Consider the following 18162-nt stretch of genomic DNA (forward strand, 5'->3'; position numbering starts at 1 on the left):
AAGACGAACGTACAAGACGAGACAACACAATAAAACACAGGGTAAGCTTAATGTAATTTAATTTCAAGTATACGCATACACTTCAAACAATCAAACGCACAAGGCAAATTCAACATTCGTAACATACAAATCCTATTACTAGACTGACTGTCCGGACTGTATGAAATCTGTGTAGCTACGACGTTCAGGCACCCCGGTGATGTAGTAACTAGAATACTCTCCTCAGCTGCCACCCGAGGTTAGTCCTATCTGTCCAAAGTACCCCTAAGGACTAGGACCTCCTGCCGTTCCCACACATGACCTACCCTCCTCTACGTGAGGACGAGTACTCACGGAACATCAGGATGAACCGCCAGCTAAGCATTACCACATTCATACTTTACAATTTCAATATTCATCCAAGAGTCGTTCCTCCCTGGAACGCTCGTTTAAAATCCACAATCTTTCATTTATCTCATATACTCTCCATCTTTTATTATCCATCATTTTTATTTCATCTTTATCACCAATTACTAAAATCATCAATTACCGAACGTTCAGTCCTCACTCAGAACGAGGATGAACACTAGGAACGAGACCGAGAAATCTCCCGTTCGATAATAGAATAAGACCGAGAGGGTTACTATTAGATTTAGGAATAAACCGAGTACAAACATATAATATATGACGGACGTTACTTACTACGTGAATCAGTTAAATGAACTGACTCTCGTGAGTTCAAACCAACACTCAAATAATATATCAAGTACGGAGGCTCTATGCCGGATCCAATTAATGTAGACACGTCAAGACGTTAAAGAACCATATTTAGAATAATTCATATACAGGAACCCAATGCCCGTCAATGACCGAACTTGGTAAAATGAAATTCTACTAAAGTTGAACGAACGCTATTGATCATACAAGAAATGAGTACGAACGCTTGGTATAAGACCGAGCACTACTCAGTAAGAGCGCTTGGTGTAAGACCGAGCACTAATAAACTTATAATAAACGGATTGATAAGTATAATAAGATACTATTGAAGTAGTGTCTACGAACAACAATAATATACAATTACATATATATATATATATATATATATATATATATATATATATATATATATATTGAGTTTATCACAGGATACACAAACACAATTGTGCTTGGTCGAACGCTCAAGCATAGTATTACCACACGAATACGCTCGTCCCCAACTAGGATTCTTTCCAAATGAAAGAATCCAATTTCAACCAAGCTTACTAGAAATACCGAACGGTCGAGGACCGTTCAGTACCGAACATACAATTTCATAGTGGAAATTTCATACCAGAATTATTTATATTCTAACTCATTTCTTAACATATAACTTCATAATCCTTCACATCCATATCATAATCATTTTCACATTTCATCACATCCAAACATAGAGATTTCATACATTTCATGCATCATAACATCACTCAATCATTTTTCAGATACCATCATCAAGTCAACGAACGTTCATTTAGTATAAAAACATGTAAATTAAATTAATAAGCTTCCCTTACCTCGATACGTGAATGAACGTCCTAAAGGTAGGTTTTGGTTCGTCTGACCACTAATTTTTCTACTCTCAACGATCAACAACTCTCCAAACTAAACCAAACAACATGAAACCAAACCTAACTTAGACTACATGCCCGCATGCAACCAGAACTAGGTTTGCATGTAGCAGAAGACGAACGACTAAAGACAGATACACTTATCCGTTCAAACTTGAAACTTGTTCGGTTCAAAATGAAGCTTGGGACGCCGGAAGTGCTTCCACGGTGCCTAAACAGAGATCAGAGTAGAGAAAGGGTGAGTTTTGGTAGAGAGAAGGGCGAGATTCTAGAGAGAAGGAGGAGAAATTGAAAGATCAGGTTTTGGGGAAGAAGGTGCATACAGAGAGAGTGAGACGGGTTTTCAGAAAAATCAGTTTCGCTTCCCACGTCCAAACGAACATCCGCTCATCTGCTGACACCTGCCTTCCACTATCTGATTTCAAATTCCTCGTTACTTGACACCTGACGTCCGTTCAGAGGGATTTTGAGTGCGTTTTTAATGATTCTGACATAGGCACACGACATCAAATAGTATAATAATAAAATAACATAATTTATATTAATTTGATACATATTATAAAATAAAATAATTAAAAAAATATATTTTTATTTAAAAAAGAAAATAAAAAAATATAATATTAAAATGAATATAAAAAGTTAACGTGTCGTTTTAATTTCGAATAGCTTCCTCACAAAATTCAAACACCTATATCTTTTATCTTTTCTAAACATGTGCTGTTGACCCATCTCATATAACCAGTGTTTGACCCACTCCATCCACTGATTTTTTATTTTGTTTTCACTTAAATCATGCATATGGTGGATATGTATTCATAATTTCAAATAAGAATACCTAAAAAACATGTGGTCATAGTTAATTTTCCTTACATGTCCATATTTTATATAGATATAATTACTTTCTAAAAAATAGAAAGCATATCATGAAGGAAATCAGATTATTCTTATCGTAAATATAAAAAAATTAATCAACTATTAACTATAAAGATATTACATTAATTACAAAAAACATATCATAACTAATCATTATAGCATTATAGCTCATGTTAAAATATATTCTAATAATTATAGCATATATCATGAATCACTTTCTCCAAATTTTGATTCACGAGTGTGTCTTCCCATAATTTTTATTTGTTACTTCTCCATGTAGAGTTACTACCACATTTCTCATGCACTCTCACATTTTCTAAAAACTTTAAAACTATTTTGTATTTCAAAAAAGTCCTACATCTTATTTTTTTCTTCTTTAACGGATTTCTAAATCTACTGAAAAAAAAATTCAATGGATTTCGAGATCTGTTGAAAGATTTTTTAAAATGAATTTCGAAATTCGTTGAATCTTTCGAAAAAAATTTCAACGAATTTCAAAATCAATTGAAGTAATTTTTCTTCAACAGATTTTGACATCTGTTGAAAAAAAATTTAAACAGATTTTGACATCTAGTAAAGGATTTTTGGAAAGCTTTTAACAGATTTCAAAATTTGTTGAAAAAAGTATTTTTAGAATGTGAGGGTGCAGGGAAAAAAAGTGGAAGGTGCAGGAGTAATAACTCCTCCATGTAACTCAACTTCCTTGAAAGCGAAATATGAGAGTTACTCCCTACACCAACACACATTGCTCCCTGCTACCACCACACTTTTTTTAAATTCCAAAACTATCCTTTATATTCTAAAATATCCTACACCTCCTCCTTTTCTCTTGAACGGATGTCGACATCCGTTGAATAAAATTCTTTAACAGATGTGTACATCCGTTTAGTTTTTTTTTTTTTTAAGTTTTTAGTTTTTAAAATTTTTAAATTAATATATAAATATTATTTATTTTTTTAAAAAATTATTATTATTTAATTAATTTATTTATTTAATTAAATTATTATTAATTTAATTTATGTATTATTATTTTAAATAATAATTAAAATACTTTTTAAAAATTTATTAAAACGGATACGGATGTTACACATCCGTGAAGTTTTTTTCTTTTCAAAGTTTTTAGTTTTTTATTTTATTATATTTTAAATTAATATATAAATATTATTTAATTTTTTTAAATATATTATTTAATTAATTAGAAATTAATTTTATTTTATTTAATAAAATAATATTATTAATTTAATTTATGTATTATTATTTAAATAATAAAATAGTTTTTAAAAATTTATTAAAATGGATGTGGCAACATCCTATGAAGTTTTTTCTTTTTAAATTTTAGTTTTTAATTTATTATATTTTAAATTAATATATAAATATTATTTAATGAATTTAAAATTATTACTTAATTATTTATAAATTAATTTTATTTTATTTAATAAAATAATTATTATTAATTTAATTTATATATTATTATTTAAATAATAATCAAAATAGTTTTAAAAATTTTATTAAAACGGATGTGACAATCCGTTAACGGATGTCGTCGCATCCGTTGAAGATTATTTTTTTTTAAAATAAAAAAATAAATTAAATTTAAAATATATGTTAAAAACAATAAATTAAAATATAAAATATGTGAACGAACGGATGTCAACATCCGTTGAAGGTGAAACGGATGTTGCATCCGTTTTAGAGAAGGGTAAAATTGGTATGGAGTGGTGCATGGAGTATTCGGTGGTGGTGCAGGGAGCAACTGCCGCGAAATATTGGTATATTCTTTTAAATTTGGATCATCACCCAATAAGATCGTCCATGAAAAAAATATGAGTGTTTCATCCTACACCTCCAACATCTCATCATGCACCTCAAAAAATTTTATTTTTAACTTTCTAACATCATGCACCTCTAACTTTTTTAAAATTTCATTTTTAATTTTAATAAATATCTTTTTATTTTCATCTCTTTCCTATTAAAGATACTTTAATAAATATTGTTTTATTTTATTCTTTTCTTATTAAAGACATTCTACATCACCTTAATAATAATATAATTTAATTTAAAATTTAAGTATTATTAATAATTTATATTTGAATAATTATTAAATATTATAGTATAATAATAGTAATATTAAAAATTAAATTAAAATAATAAAATAAAATAGTATAAAATTTGATTTAATATATTCAAATATATTAAATTATATTAAAATAAGTTAAATAATTACTAAATTTTAAATAAACAAAAAATTTTAAAAATTTGTTCATCAGATATCAAAATTTTTGTTTTTATTTAAAATTTAATAATTGTTTAATTTATTTTAATATTTTAATATAATTTAATATATTTGAATATATTAAGTCAAATTTTATATTATTATTATTATTATTTTATTTTTATTTTTTTAATATAGCTATTATTATAATATAAATCGTATTTAATAATTATTAAAATATAAAATTATATTAAATAATATTTAAATTTAAATTAAATTAGAATTATTATTAAAGTGGTGTAGAGTGTCTTTAATAAGAAAGAAAATAAAATAAAAAGATATTTATTAAAATGTCTTTAATAAGAAAGAGAAAAAAGTTAAAAATAAAATTTTTGAAACAAATGGAGGTACAGATGTTAGAAGGGTAAAAATAAAATTTTTGGAAATACAGGATGAGATGTTAGAGGATGAGATGTTAGAGTGATGTTAGAGGTGTAGGATGAGATATTGAAGGTGTAGGATGAAACACTCAAAAAGCTCAACACTTTGAAAAAGTTGTACTTTCTCTCTCAATACATATCATATGTTAACATGTTTGATAAAAATATGATTATATCGAGATATTTTATTTTGAGAAAATAAAAAATGTTCGGACTATAAACGTAAAAGATTAGTAAAATAAATTACGTGATTGTAATAATTACAAAATATAACAATTATGATGTATTATTTTATGATATAATTTTGGCTTAATTACCTACTTAGTCCCCATGTTAGGAGGTAATTTTCTGTTTAGTACTCAATTTTAAAAATGTAGGCTTTTGGTACCTATGTTTTGAAATTTGTATCAATTCAATCCTATCCAGTTAACGGCGTTATAATTGATGCGAGAAATTAAGGACGTTAATGATAGCCTGGGTGGAATAGCTATCAAATGTTTGAATGCATCTTCATTAACGTCCTTAGTTTCTCGCATCAATTATAACGCCGTTAACTGGATAGGATTGAATTGATATAAATTTCAAAACATAGGTACCAAATGCCTACATTTTTGAAACCGGGTACTAAACAGAAAATTACCTCCTAACATGGGGACTAAGTAGGTAATTAAGCCTATAATTTTATACAATGATTTGAGGCTTAATTTAGTCTTAAAAAAAACTGATTTGTTAGATTAAATTTATATTTCCAATAAAGTCATGTTATCATCAATATTAGCAAGATAAAATTAAATTATATTTCACGTACATATTATAAGTTAGTGATAAAGTGAAATCTCTGACTAGAAATATCTTTCTCGAAGATTAGATGTTTGTGCTATATTTTTCAATGAAACCAATTTACTTGATGCGAGTTTACAAATAATTTACTCTGATTTTCAGTGAACTAGAAAATTTGATTATTTTTAATTTAATTTTAAGTGTCTCAGTGTTTATGCATCTATTCTTAGAATAAAGTTCACAAACAACTCACTTTATATTGTAGATCAAAGTCACAAAAATATTTAAATCACTATACTCCTGATTGTTATTGACTTCAATAAACAATTCATACATTTCTTTTCAAGAATAATATTTTTGGTTTTTTTATCATTAAGGATGGAATGTGAAGGAATAAAAATGAAAGAAAAGGGAGAGAAAGATAGATAAAGAAGAGAATGATGATGAAGGGTTTCCAAGAATATAAATTGCAGTAAAGCAAATTACCATAAATAAAATAAGAAATGACAAAGGAAATAAGTGAAAACTGTGACTCATATTGCCTACAATCAACATTGAACTTTTCATTATTTTTCACTGATTGTGACATTAATGTCTCAGAATGTTTAAAATTCTATCCACAATTGGTCACTTTTTTGTTTACATTTGATCTATTTATTTATATTTTTCTCCCTATTTTAATAGTTACTTGACACAATAAAATACAAAAAATACATAAATTAGAATAACTAAAATTGTCTGCATCAATTATCATTGCCTCCAAGTTTTGCATATAACCTCCCTCTCGAATTGGTTTTAGATCTTTGTTTCGAATACTATCCTCCTGATTCTATCTTTGTTTCGATCTACCTTCATTTGATGTCTTTTATCATAACCAAGTTCCTTTTTATGTTTCAATACTACTCTATGTTCCATTTGTCTTGACATATATCCTTTTTTTCATTTTGTATGCCAATGTTTCTATTGATTTCTTCTATTTGATTATTTCCTTAATGCCTTTGGCAGAATGAGAATAGGAATTAGCAACTACTAATTAATTTGACTATCTCCCATCATCTTATTTTCAAAATAAAAATTCATCCTCCATCTTCATTTCCATATTTAAATAGATATAAATTTTTTTGTCTCATCATCATCTCGTTTACTGTATCTACATATTCCTTTATTATTTCAAATATTAATTAAATATATTTCTTACAAAAAAATAAAAAATTACAACAACAAAAAAATGATATTCATCAAGTATTCAATGTGAAACTGATATACATATATATTTTTTCAATATATCAAATATTTAAAAAGAAGTTATACTTTTATAGTATATATAAAATAAGAGATATCAAAAAAATTAAATAGTTATATAAAAGTAAAAGTACTGAAATTTATGCCTTGAAAATAGATTAGGATAAAAGAAAAGCTAACACAAGTCTTTTAATTAGTTAATAAATTAAAAATGTTTTACAAATTTAAAGCCGAAATGAATGTAAAATGGAGACAAGAATGGAAATGATATGTTATATATATAATCATTACCCAATTCAATTTAAAAAATTAGATAATATTCATATCCATATCTATATCTAACCTATATTAAAATATTTTCTTATGAAAATATATACACAACATCCATAAAGATGATTTGCACAATATATACGAAACAAAAATTCATTTATCCTTCCTATTTTAATGTATGTATTCCCTTTATTCCGCTGGGTTTTTCCATTTTGTCTAATTCTCCAAGAAAAAAATCATCTCATCTTCGTACATTTTAATTGATATAATAATATATAAAGTCAAATACGAATACATTTATCTTGTTGGAACATCGCAATCAATCGAATTCCAAGTTTATTAATAACAATATTTTCAACGCAAATTTCAAAGATTGCTACAATTAAAGAAAGTGATAGATAACTTTAAAGTGGTTTCGTCAGTTCCGAAGGGGATGAAAGGCCAAACTTGTATAGCAAGCTAGAATTCTATTCACATCGGAAATCACTAAAGAGAACTTGCTTACAGAAATTTAGAAACTTTTCTTAAACTGCCACACTCCCAATTTAAAATAGCTTCGTTTCACGCATTCATATTGATGACTTCCTTGATTTCAAAACCAGGAATGGCCAATACCAATGATGAAATCATCACACGATACTCTCTCTTTTTTCATTATCCATGAATATATCATATTTTCAGAAGACCTGAAATAAATCAGACTTAACATATTTTTCTTCTATCGATTAGAATTAATCAAGCAAACTTGCAAACTTAGGGCCACATCTCAAATATCAGACACCCCTTTACATTTTTTATAAAATTAATGCAATTTATATATACTAGGGCTTGAGGATTTTTTTTTTTTTTGTAGTTCTAGAGATGACAAATCATAGGCTAAATTTATCCATATATAACAAATCTATTTATTCAAAAGATATAATCAAATCTTGGTCAACTTGTTTTTCTTGTGATGTTGTATAACTACAATTCTGTGGAAGATCAATGGAATTAGCAAGCTTCTTAAACACATAGGCAGGATTACATTCAAGATATATGGTTCATTTTCATCATGGCTAAATCATTAATTTCAAAACAAAAGTTGAAAATGAAATAGACACAGGAATGCAACTGAATGAGTAAAAAAACATTTAGTCAAAGAAAATATCAAATTACACGTTGACAGCAAGAAACCTTTCCAAACACACTATCAAAATTTTGAAAGTTAGTCAGTCATTATTAAATTATATATATGTTCGAGGACTATATATACGTAGTCCTATGTTTAATCTTTTGGAAGTATTAGTATAATTAAAAAGAATAAGTTTTTATCCTATTCTCACTTTACTTTTACAATGGTTTTTAAAGTTACCTTTTACAAGTAAATGAGTGAATGTAGCTCCATTGTTTTAAAGTGTAAATAAACAACTCCAACAAAAGTTTTCATTCTTTTATTTACTTTTATAAAAAGTTTTCATTATGTTTATACTATTTTTAAAAACATTAGTGTTCACAATATCTGAAAACTTGCACTTGATCAATGTTGTATCGTACAAAGAATAACCAATGAAAAGACAATTATTTTCTATTTTTTAATTAAAAAAGATGTAAAATACTCCCACACTTTAATATGTTATGGTTCTCTTTTTCTCTATATCGAGATGAATTATTCCATGACAATATATATAAAGAAGATTAAGAATATGATAAGAAAAATATAAAGTTTTAGTACATATATATCTTTCTACGCTAAAATTAAAAAAAAATACTTGTAAACATAACATTACTTATTGTTTTTTCATAGTTTCACAAAAATATTCATTCTTAAGGTTTTTTATTTTTCTTTCTAATTGATTTTCTACCTCTTTCAAATAATTCATGTTTATAATTTATTAAATACATATAACATATTTAGAGAAGTGATCGATGAAAATAATAAAATGTATTTTTTACCATGTATATTAACACATATTACTATTCTATATATCACTAAAAATCAACTCAAGTAAAAAAAAAAAATTCATGTTTCTTTTCTCACAATATAAAGACTTCTTAATATGATTTATAACGACAGAATATTTAGAAAGTAAAAGAGATTATGTATAAACAACTTCACAACATTTATGATAATTTTCTATACTAGATCACCTATAATTGTTATATTTCTCTCTTAATTTACCTATATAGGTGTTAAATAGTGTATTTTTCCAAAGCATAAAAATGATACTTTTGATACATGAACATGAAGAAGCATGCAGTCAAGGATCATAAACAATGGGGAATCAAACACAATTGGTTTTTCCTCCCAATGGCCATTCCAAAGCGTTCAACCGTGTCGATACTCTCAGGTGTCATGCCATTTGGAAGTTCCCAGTTGAAATGATAAAGTAATCGAGCCAGTGGAAGCATGATACCTGCTAACCCAAACGAGATGCCAGGGCATATTCTCCTTCCTGCGCCAAATGGCAGATACTCGAAGTTATTCCCTTTGAAATCGATACTACTTCCCTCAAACCTTTCTGGGACAAACATCTCTGCATCATTCCAGTATTTCGGATCCCTGCAAATTGCCCATACGTTTATCATCACTTTAGTTTTCACAGGTATTTCATACCCATCGATGATGGTTCGTTCAGAGCATTCTCTAGGGATCAACAATGGAGTTGGTGGGTGTAGCCTCAATGTCTCTTTGACCACCAACTTCAAATAACTAAGTTGCTCTAGATCCCTTTCATGGATCATTTCCTTCTCTCTTAAGGCTTCTCTTAACTCAGCTTGTGCTTTCTTCATCACTCTTGGACTTCGCATCATTTCTGTCATTGCCCACTCTATTGTTGATGCAGAAGTATCAACGCCACCCGCAAATACGTCCTAGTCAAACAATATACACATAATTTTTGGTAAGATGATAAGAGAACTTGCACTTATGTAATAAAATTGTATTACTTTCGGGAGAAGAAACAAATACTAAGATAGAGTCTTTAAAAATGATGTTATAAAAGACTAAGACAAAGTAATTTTTAGAAGTTTTGACTGTTTTATACTCGTCAACTTTTTGGTGCTGAGATTTTATTGTATCCTTCTCTTCTTTCTCAATTACGTTTGTTTTACTTGTGTTTATCATTTGCTGTGTCTTTTCCTTTTGAATATTATATATATTTATAGCTGACTCACCTCACCATTTTAGTTGGTTAATTTAGTTGACCAAAAGGACTCAATTAATCCAATTCTTCAAGTATAATCAAAATTAATATATGACCAACCATTTAATTTCCCACTCTTTTTCCAAAGATCAGACATATGCTACTTTGTAAAACAAGCCGAAGGCTATCATGGGAATACTGAAATAAAAAACCAAACCCCACCTGTTCGACTAGGTTCAAACTTTGTTTACTGCAAACAATAAATAAATAAATAAATAAATATATATATATATATATATATATATATATATATATATATATATATATATATATATATTGTAATTGAATATTGAAGTTCGCGAAGAAACGCATACATATCTAAATAAGATCAATTACTTAACTTCGTACTTAGTAAACCCGAATGCATTGTTTTTCAAAAACAAATCACGATTCGCTATCGCTGGTTCATGTTCGTACGTAACTTCGTAAGAAGAAGTAACTGTGGGAATGGTTTGAATTTGGTTATCCAAAAAAAAAAAAACACTTGTTTCAACAAATTTAAAAAAGGTGTTAATGTTTTTTTTTTTGTTACACAATAGTTTTTGTGCGTAATTTTGTAACGTTGGAAGCTGAGAAAAAACAAATAAGCAATGAGCAATTTAAAAGACAAGTGTTCGGCGGCATTTTTACTAACCAATATCAAAGCTTTGACGTTCCTAGTGGTGATTTTGATATCGAGAGCAGCGTCGGCTTGTTGGACTCCGAGAAGAACATCAACAAGATCTTCCTCCTTTACTTGAGCTCTCCCTTCTTTCGCTCTTCTTTGCTTTTCTTGATGCTCTTTGACAATATTTTCCAAGACCCTGTCAACCTGACTCAGCAGCTTCTCCAATTTGGCCTTCTTCCCAGTTATGAAATGTATGGATTTCATCGAAGGGAACAAATCAGCAAGGTCAAATCCTCCAACCGATCCTATTACTTTCTTAATCAAAAGTAGAAATTCATCCTGGTCCTTTGATTTGTTACCAAATGCTGCCCTGGAAACAGTAGTGCTTACCAACGAGAAAATTCTGCCAGTAAGATTGATTGGTGAACCTGCTGATGTTCGAATCGAGTCGATAAGTTTTTCCGTCTCGTCTTCTCTAATAAAAGAGAAAGACTGAACTCTCTTGGTACTTAGAAGTTCTGAGACAAATATTTTCCTCATTTGTCTCCAGTAATCACCATATGGAGCGAAAACAACATCTATGCCCCCGTAGGACAAAATTTGCCCAGAAATAAACTGAGGCCTTTGCACAAAAGCGACATCATGTGTTTTGGTTATTTCCTTGGCCATCTCCGGGGAGGATGCAACCACTGCAGAAATCTCACCAAGTTGGAGGTGCATGAGAGGTCCATATTTATGGGAAAGATTTTGGAGAGCACGGTGTGGAAGTGAACCTGCTACTGCTAGTTGATGAAGGTTTCCTATGATGGGTAGCCTCTTTGGGCCTGGGGGAAGTTTGAGAGAGACATGAGATTTATTCTTGTAATGTTTTGCAAACCAATTCAATAGAAAGATTAGGGAGAAGGCAATAACCAAGATGCAGGTTTGAGTTTCCATGGCTTTCTAGAGTCACCTCTCGAGTGTTTATATTGTTTACCTAGCGCTACCCGTTCCTATTTATAGAATCTTCAATCCCCTGGGACAACAATCCTTCCTTTTGTTTAATCTAAAATCCATGGATTACGACTTATCTTTTTTTGAATTTTTCTTATTCTACATGTTTATCTATTATTTAATGCATTCAAAATATAAAGTGTGTTAAATGTTTACTTTTAATATTCTTCTATATATATTTATACTTTTAGTATAGACTATATTTTTTCAACCACAATTTGATTTAAATTTAATACAACTAATAAAAATATTTAACTATTGATGTTCGAAATATATATATATATATATATATATATATATATATATATATATATATATATATATATATATATATTGTGTGTGTTTGATCTGGTTTGTTATTAATTATGTGATGATTAAATTAGTAGTATTAGGGTCATTAAATGTTATAAGCAAAATTTTTTTTGTTATAAGTATTTAAACTTGGCTTTGAGGTTAATTAGTTTAATTTTAAAAAAATTCACATTTAAGAGTTATTTTTGTTGGCTTGTTACATAATGATCAACACACATGTATAGGTAGGGGTAGAAAACATTCCAACTTGATCCATTTAAGTTTTACTTTATTTTGGTATGTTAAAAACAAGTCAAGTTGGGTTGGGCTGCTACTTAAGAACATGTTGAGTTATCGAACTGAAATAAGTTGATGTGGAAATGTGGAACTACATTTAAATAATTTATCACTAATTTAAAAATAACATCCCTATCTCCATTTGAATTTTCTAAAACATGTTTATAGATTAAATAATTTAGATTTTTTTAAGTGATGCTAGACTGTAAAGTGACTTGTTGGGTTGGTCGGGCTAGTCTGGGTGTTGTTGCGGACCAGGTTGAGTTCCTTACATTTAGATTATTTTAATGATATTAGACTAACTGAATTGACCTGTCGGGTTGGCTAAGCCAGCCTAAGTGTTGTTGCAAGTTCCATACATTTAGGTTTTTTTAATGATGTCAGGTTGTCAGGCTGGTATGCAGGAATTGGACAAAATGGATTGTGTCGAACTATCTAATTAAAGTGGTCATCACATGATTTTTTTTCCGAGGTGTCAGACTCGACCCATTTTACTATTCATACTCACGAATCTGAGAATAACTCACATAAACAAAATCTTAAAAAAATTTATAAATGTTGTGATAATATTAATCTTGTTTTGATGTTTCAATTTTTATTGCCTCTCATGAGTTTATTATTTACAATAAAATAAAAATAAAATAAATAAACATAATACTAAAATTCAAATAAAATGAATATATCAAAATTAAATCTTTCAAGAAAACATAAAAACAAACTATTCTCTAAACTAAAAAAACTATAACAATATCAATGTTAATTAACTTGGAGATTCAAACATAAAGTGAAGAAATAATAAAATAAAATAAAATGTATTGTAAATGCCATCATTACAAATAAATGTATTTTTTTAATAAAATGAAACATAGCATCAAAGAGAAAAGAAAAGATATTTTATAAGGTTGACAAAGTATAGGTTTACATGTTTTAACAATCAAAATTTCTTACATTAAAAAACATAAACAATAGATAAAAATATTTAAAAAAATATATAAAAATAAAATGTAATCTTAAACAATATATATTGAATATAAATTAATATTTTCTTAAATCCTTCTTAATGTATATATATTTGTGTTTTGCTCCTTGGAATGTTGAATTCTCTTTGGATGAAATAAAAAATGGCATATTTATCTCCTGAGAGAAGAGGGAAGGTGACATTTCTCAGTCAATATCATATATTTGATCATTGATGGTGATTCAGTTGGTTGCTGTAGAAAATCATGGAAGATTCAATTGGGATTTCACTATCAATGGAGTCCAGTGAGTCTTAAAATGCCTAAAGTCGAAGCAACATTATCCCAAATTACCATTGACATGAGCAGTCAAATTAAGAGGATTTAAATACAATAGGACAATAAATCATTGTTCATGAGCTGCATCAGGAATTTTAGCTAGTGATACATCTTAGTGACGAATGTGAGGTTGCTACAAAAAACACTCAAATTTTCAACAAAGAAAACTAGTGTAGTGTCTTGCTTGATATACATCAATCATCCAATCATATATGTAACTTGTGACTTTTAATTTTGATTTTTCAATCATATCTAACATTATTAACAACAACAAAATTATAAACATAAATTTAAACTTAACTCGTCATAGTTAAAAAATGTATTTCGTATTTTATATTTACTAAAAATTGTCAAACATATATCTAAACTTATAACATTCTTGAAAAGAAAATGTACTTCATATTTAGTATTAATCAAAAATGGACAGACATGAAATTTAAACATAACATATACAACATTTACCAAATCAGAAAACGTGTTTCGTAATTTGTCTTTCCGTTAATATATAGGTCATGACGATGTCATTCTAGCATAACATTAGAAGTAAACAAGTTCGTTGATTTAACAAAATAATAAAGACGACGAAAAAGAAAAGAAGTTCATTCACTAAAAAATAATATTTTATAAATTTCGAGTGTATGATTTTTAATAAATATCAAACATGAGGTACACTTCCAAATTTAAATTTATATTTGCCGGAAATATGCTACTTAGAAACATCAGATTATTCTAATCTTTTTTTTTCTTCCTTTCATTTATCAGATTGTACGAAATCTTACCTCGCACACTAATACGAAGTCGTAAAAAGATAACGGTTTGAATGTCTTCAAATTGATAATTTTCACACCATAAAGACGACGCAGTTCTTAGGCCAATTGAGTTCATACTTTATTATTTTCACTTTCATCATGTTTGAATATTCGCATAAGGAATAAATCTTATACTGTATAAATAGAAGCAAATTTTTTTTATTTTAATTTTATAAAATTGAGTTAAAATTAAATTTTATTATTTTAACAGAATATTAGAGTCATAAAGTTTTATCATTATTAGATTATTTTAAATGATTATGTCTACTACTGCGATAATGTTGGCGTTTCCACATGAAAGTTCTAATTTCCCAGATGTAATAGGAATCAGCATACTTTGCATGTCTTCTTGAGAGTCTATAATAGAAATCACGAATGAGTTTCACACTTATTGTTCTATCAAATCGTCGTCGGCTGCGACGATACCATTCTAGAAAGCATAATGCAATTTGCAAAGTATGTTGCTTCTTTCTATATATCAAAAAGTGTATGTTGATTTTAAATACAACAAGAACTTTCTAATATCATGATATTTAAATTATATTTTAATTAATTTAAATTTTATTTGATAGAAAATATTAAAATATTATTTTAATTAATTGTCATAGATTCATATGGTCGAATGTAATGTTTTTATTTATTTAATTTCATTTGAATTCAACTCCAGAATTAGGACTTTAGGCAAGTGTGTTACCTCTTGTAAATAAATCAATAAAAGTTTAACAACAATTTGAAAAGAAACATAGGAATGCAATGTATTTTTTTTCTTGTATGAAACCCTTTAGAGTTAAACCTCTTATTATATAAGTGCATCAAAGTCTGTAAGTCGAATACAATGTATTTTTCTCTTCTCCTTTATCTAAGTCATGCTAAACACGAGACTCCTCAGACCAAGTTCTTACTAAAATTTGTAAGGTTCCATAATATAACTAATCTCTATATTTTAATTTGTTTTTCTTATTATTGTTTTGAAAGCTCCATTGGTTGTTGAAGAATCCATAGTCAGTACTGATGAAGTCCACTTTTTATGTTTGGTTGTTCTTTCTGGACCAAACTCGAATATGTCCAAACTTTTTATTCTTTTGCATTCCAAACGAGCCCTTAGCTTTCGTCACGGACTATTGCATCAAATGTGTATACCTTGCAGATTAATATTTTTAAAAAGGACTTGTTCAAATTCTAATGAAATGCTTTTGGATGAATTTTTTTGAAAACACGTCAAGAGAAAAGGATGATAAAATAATTTATGAAGTAAAACTGATTTATTTATAAATTAAAAATAAAAAATTCAAAACTTTCAAATTTTTGAATTAACTATCTTCATTTTCTGTTATTTTGTTATAAGGATATATTTTTTAATTTGTGTATCAAAATAATATAAGTTATTTTTATAGATCATTCAACGTAAACTTTACTTGTTCAGTACCGTTTTTATTTGTTAACAATTTTTTTTGTAGAATTATATATGTTAAGAATAGAGCTAGTTAAAGAAATAAAGTTAGTTAGTTGTATTATTAAATATAATTTCGAATTAGTTGTAACCAACAACTAGTTTGTGTTTATATAAAAAAAGTTATTAAAACTCAGTTTTCTTGCCTTTGTTTCTATTCATGTATAATTCTAATTCTCTCTCTCCTATTTTTCTATATGGCCATAGTTTTTCATTTCCTATTGTCTTTACTCTCAGTTTTTTTCAGATATTTCAATAGACTAATATTAATTACTTTTTTAATTAGGAATTATCTAAGTAATTTTATGATATATTTTTATACGTATTTATAAAACAAAAATGATTTGTTTTATAGAACAATTTTATTTATTAATGAAACAAAAATAATCACAGCTTGGGGGGTAGATTTAAAATGTTACTATGTTTGAACCTACTGTTGCTTGGTAAGGTGAACGATGCTATTCGAATCCATACATGAGTCCACGAAAATAACTTTGATTTTTCATTTTTCAAATTTATCAGAAAAAAAAATGAAACTATTTTCATAAAACTTTATAATTAAGTTATTAGAAATAAATACTTAATGCACTTATTTATTTATCGAAGGTGGTCTTAACCCCAGTTGACCTTTTAAAAGGCATTGGATTCTGGAAACGAGATTATTCAAACTAAATATGATACATCTAATTTAAATAAACCATTTGACAGCAGAAGGACCGTGTACTAAAACATGAGGTGTCAAAACGTCAGCTAACGTAACGACCACGTCACCAAGTTTTTTTTCCACTGTGTGAATGGTGCTATTTACCAAGTCCAGTCAATTATAATGCTCTACCCATCTTTATTCACTCAAATAACTAAAAACATAGCGAATACAAGCTCGTTGAACTCTCAAATACATATGCATGAAAGACTCGGTCAATCTTCATCGTTAAAACATACAAGTATGTCAATCTCAATCATATATATGATTAAATGAATTATATTAGACATGACTTTTGACGACGAATAGCTCCAAAAGATAAGTATCAAAGTCAATGAGAGATGCTGATAATATATCAATCACTCAAATAAAAAAAGTTACCCTAAAAGGTAGCCAATCTTAAAGAAATTGGAACTGACAGCAAAAAGAAACATTGTTACCACATTCAACTAAAAATTAAAATGTATGGATATTATCAAATATTGACATTGATAAAAATTTTACATTCAATACTATTTTTTATTTTCTTTCTTTTAAAAAATACAAAATTTTATTCTTTTATAATTATTTTATCTCTGTACTATATATTTAATAAATGTAATAGTGTATCACACTATTTTTATTTTATCAAATAATTACGACTACCCAAGATACGGAACAAACTTATATAAGTCTAAAGTAATTTTAAGGATGTAAATGTATTTCCAAATTATAACTTATCCAATAATCGAAAATAGTACATCATAGAAAACCATATTCGTGAGCTCTGTGTTGCTTGACAACACTTTCAAAAGTTTTGGATTTCAATTAAAGTATTGTCATATCTTTATTTCTCCGAAAACATAGATTTCTTATATATGCATTCAATTTTATAATTATGATTTTATAAAACAAGTTAGTTATTTGTTTGGTGAGATAATATCATTAAAATTAATTACTCAAGTATTAGTCTAAAATTCTTTTATGATTTGGAAAATCTATATATTTAACCTAACCTATAACCTTAATTCTTAAGTAATGGTAAAAGTATTGAATGTATTAGACCAAGTTTCCTTAAAGACTAAAAGAATTTTCGTCCCTAAATACAATACTTTGAATATCGTGATTCATCTTAACAATATTATACTAACTACCG

At 27.7% G+C, this 18162-nt stretch overlaps 1 pseudogene; it reads right to left on the bottom strand.

The window, feature by feature from the left end:
• Positions 1 to 8455: 8455 nt before the first annotated feature.
• On the bottom strand, positions 8456 to 12213 carry LOC124826589 (cytochrome P450 71D8-like; annotated as a pseudogene).
• Between the last annotated feature and the right edge of the window lie 5949 nt (positions 12214 to 18162).

The sequence above is a fragment of the Vigna umbellata genome, chromosome 9, assembly GCF_029865625.1.
Source record: "Vigna umbellata cultivar VRB3 chromosome 9, Vumbellata_1.0, whole genome shotgun sequence".
Classification (NCBI taxonomy): Eukaryota; Viridiplantae; Streptophyta; class Magnoliopsida; order Fabales; family Fabaceae; genus Vigna; species Vigna umbellata.